We start from the raw sequence: 4,651 nt of genomic DNA on the forward strand, positions 1-4,651 counted from the left end.
AACAAACAGAAATCAGAATATTGAATAGCCATTGGCTTATTCCAGCTGAGTATACTGTAAATTATGCAGTTCATCAATGAAAGACCAACCATTCAAAAGGGCTGCCTCAGTGAAGATTTGTCAGAAACCATGAAATCAGGCAGAGGCAGAAGTACAGTTAAATCACACTTGTTTAATAATAATAGTAAAAAGAACAAATGTAGACAAAACATAGCCAAAGTTCAGTAACCGGAACAGATAGTCAGCCAAGCCAGAAGTCAGGGATCAATGTAGAGCAGGGGTAGGGAACCTCGGCTCTCCAGCTGTTTTGAAACTACAAGTCCCATGAGACATGGCAAGACCCTAACAATCACGGGCTTGACTCTTAGAGGCATGGGGCATGATGGGATTTGTAGTTTCAAAACAGCTGGAGAGCCAAGGTTCCCTACCCCTGATGTAGAGGAACAGCAAGCAGGATTTGGAGCCATAAGGGATGTCAGAAAAGCAAGTCTTGAACAGGATCATAGGAGATAGTTTCTGTGATGTTGACCAAGGTGAAGGCAGAGATTCTCTGGACTGGACATCTTAAGTAGACAGGACTGATGAGCAGGATGTCATCAACAGCTGAGTAACTGTGGAGAGATAGGAGCTCTTGGTGAAAACCTTTTAATATATTTTTAAAATTGTCGCACGCGAGTAGTATACATGATCACATGTGATTGTGGTTCATTTTATGTTGGTAAAACCAAACAAGAACTATGGCAACATTTATATAGATATAGATAAATATATACATATTTATTGCATGCAAACATGCAACCCGGATTTACCACTGGTGAGGCATATTATGAGGGTCCATGGGGAAAAATTTGAAAAAAACTTGAATTTTTTTTTGAAAAAAACAAAGTTATAGCATTGGATAGAATCCATATAACCCAAAGAAAGGGGGATTGGAATAAAATACTCTTATGCCGCGTACACACGATCGGATTATCGGGCGGACTTAGTATGGTCCTAGTCCGGCGGAACACCCGCCAGACTTTGCAGCTGAGGTCCGCTGGACTTTCCGAATGACGGACCTTCCCACACATGACTGGACTTTTCTGGCGGACAAACCGCCGGACTGTGGTGGGAGTCCGCCGGACTTTTGAAATGAATTGACTTGCCCACACACAGAGAAAAGTCTGTTCATTTTGAACGTGGCTCCAGGTAGACGGAACTAGCGGAGGAGGTCAATGTCGCTGCCTCCATCGGTGAGATTCACACCTCGCTGACTCCGTAACCTGATATGGACTTAAAGGGGAAGCCCTACGCCAAAAAAACGGTGTGGGGGTCCCCCCAGGGTCCATATCAGGCCCTTATCTGAGCACGCAGACTGGCCGGTCAGGAAAGGGGGTGGGAATGAGCGAGTGCCCCCCCTCCTGAGCCGTACCAGGCCGCGTGCCCTCAACATGGGGGGGTGCCTCCCCACCCCAAAGCACCTTGTCCCCATGTTGATAAGGACAAGGGCCTCTTCGACAACCCTGGCAGTTGGTTGTTGGGGTCTGCGGATGGGGGGCTTATCGGAATCCGGGAGCCCCCTTTAGTAAGGGGGCCCCCAGATACCGGCCCCCCACCCTAGGTGAATGAGTATTGGGGTACCATCTACCACTACCCATTCACCTGGTGAAAAAAAGCGTAAAGAAAAAACACAACACATGTTTTTAAAATAATTTATTGCACAGCTTCGGTAGTCTTCTGTCTTTGGGGGTCTTCTCGCCGGACTCCTCTGCTATCTTCTGCCAGCTCTTTTACTAGCGGAGGAGCCCGGCTTTCTTCTTCGTTGCCATCCGGGGGTCTTCTTCCGACTTCGGGGGTCTTGTCCCCCTCTTCGGTTCTTCTTGCCGGGCCTCCACTTTCTTCTTTATTTATTGCAAAGCTCTGGAAGACCACCGGAGCTGTTCAATAAATTATTTTAAAAACATGTGTTGTGTTTTTTTCTTTATGCGTTTTTCACCAGGTGAATGGGTAGGGGTACATGGTACCCCAATACTCATTCACATAGGGTGGGGGCTGGTATCTGGGGGGCCCCCATATTAAAGGGGCTCCCGGATTCCGATAAGCCCCCCGCCCGCCTCCCTTCCCCAAAGCACCCCTCCATTTTGTTGGGCACGCGGGCTGGTATTGCTCAGGAGGGGGGCGCTTGCTCGTCCCCACCCCCTTTCCTGACCGGCCGGGCTGCGTGCTCGGATAAGGGTGTGATAGGGACCCTGGGGGGGACCCCGACACTGTTTTTTTGGCGTAGGGCTTCCCCTTTAAGTCCATACCAGGTGATGGAGCCAGCGTGATGTCAATCTCGCCGATGGAGGCGGCGACATTGAGGTCCTTTGCCAGTTCCGTCTACCTGGAGCCACGTTCAAAATGAACTGACTTTTCTCCGTGTGAGCAAGTCCGTTCATTTCAAAAGTCCGGCGGACTAGCACACAGACGGGAGGATTTCCCGCTGCACTGCCGATTCCGGCGGACAATTTTGAGTCAAAAATTCTTTCTAAGTCCGCCGGACTTTTGGGGAAAAAAAGTCAGCCGGATAGTCCAATCGTGTGTACGTACTAATACAAACAGAACAGAGATGGATACACAAATTAAGGGATTAAATTACATTATTACCTTCAAGCCCTTTCTGAAGGGAAGTAAGATGTTTTACTGCAATAGATTTGCTTTCCCTCCCCCATTTCCCTTTTTTTTGGGATTGTTGCTTTTGTCATTTTTAATATTTTCTGTCCCAAATGTATGAATTTACAATTGTGAATTTTTTAAATAATACTAAATAAAATTTGCAAGATTTGATATTTGACATTTATGTGACTACAGGTCATTGGCTCATGTGGTGCGGCTGCTCATTGGTGGCCCAGTGCGGACATGGAGGGGTCTGAGTCTGTCCAGGTTGGACAAGCTTTACTCCTTCTTGCCTTTCTTCCAGCTTGAATTGTCGTGGGCGGTTTTGGGCACACGTCTGCGCTGTTGGTATCCCCATCACGTCTCCATCTATTTTGGTTGGGCTGCCTGGAGCGCTTGAAATAAGCAGCAGCCACTCACGCCTTCTGGGAACGTTGGGAGGCGACTGGACAGCAGAGGAGATCAATTTGAATGGTATCAGCTAGGGGCAATTATGCAGACTTGCATCACCACACATTTATATAGAGTTCCCTCCCTTCGCACATCCAGCCAATAGAATCCATATCCCCAACCCATGATGGATGTGAGTATGATTATACAAAACCCTTTTCTCTCAACAAATTAAAATTAAAATTTAGATTTTTTTTAATCGCTTTTCCTCTCCTTGTTTGACCATAGGGCTTTATAGGAGGTTGCTTTCCTCTTGTTGCAGTTGCATGCTATCCAGCTTCAGACACATATTGTGTGGCATCTCACTCTTCAACTAGGTATGTCCCATCTGTGCATTGTTATATCTGATACACTCAATTGAATGTTTAAAAATGTTATAGACCAAAAGAGTGCCCCTATGTACTGATTTAATTTAGTGAATGCGAGCAAGCTGACTCTGTTGGCTTCTCCTTGATAGCCATTTATCTTCTGTGGGGCTTTAGGTCTGGGTTGGGTTGAAACCCGTATGGTCTGTACTACTGAGCCATTTCCTTTCGGTCTAGACATTTGGCCACGTCCATATCTTTGCAAGTGTACTATATTTGTTATGAATGTCATATGAAATAATAAAATCATGCAAAATTTGGTAAAAACTTTACCAAAAATATAAATGTCATTGGAAAAAAAAATGCCATAAATCTATCCTCTAGTTTGTAGACGCTATAATTTTTGCGCAAACCAATCAATAAATACTTATTACGATATACGAATCGGCCTAAACCGAGGATACATTTTTTTTATATATTTTTGAGGGATATTTATTATAGCAAAAAGTTTAAAATAATGTGTTTTTTTTTCAAAATTGGCACTCTTTTATTGTTTATAGCCCAAAAAATAAAAACAGCAGAGGTGATCTAATACCTCCAAAATAAAGCTCTATTTGTGGGAAAAAAAGGACGTGAATTTTTGGGAGCCACGTTGCACGAATCGCAAAAAGTGGTGTGGTCTTTGGCCAGCCAAATGGTCCGAGGCTTAAGTGGTTAAACTAAGTTTTTCTATTTTTTTATATACTAATTTGAAATTGTGTGATTTATATTGCTGCAGCAAAGTCCCATGAGAGATATCTTTCAAATAATATTCTTTCTATTCTATTCTGTTGTTTTTTTTCTATACTATTATGTTATTTTCTATTCTATTCTAATCTATTCTTTTCTATTCTATCGAAATTCGAATTGACTCTATTTACATTTTGGAAAATGGGTATATTATTTCTATTCTATTCTTTTGTTTTATTATTCTATTCTTTTCTATTCAAATTTCAGAAGATGGTTATATTATTTCTGTTTTATTCTTTTCTTTTTTTTTATTACTTTCTATTCTATTCTATTTTATTCTATTCCATTCTATACTGTTGTTTTATTTTCTATTCTATTTTGTTCTGTTTTATATTCTATTGTTTTATTTTCTGTGATATATATTTTCCATTCTATTCAATTTTTTTTCTATTCTATTCCTTTATTTTAAATTTTATTTTATTCTCTTTGGAATTTGGAAAACTATTTGAATTTGAAAACTATTCGAATTCAAA

This window comes from Lithobates pipiens, unplaced genomic scaffold (assembly GCF_037356315.1).
Source record: "Lithobates pipiens isolate NorthernLeopardFrog02 unplaced genomic scaffold, aLitPip1_a1.2 Scaffold_28, whole genome shotgun sequence".
In the NCBI taxonomy this organism is placed as follows: domain Eukaryota; kingdom Metazoa; phylum Chordata; class Amphibia; order Anura; family Ranidae; genus Lithobates; species Lithobates pipiens.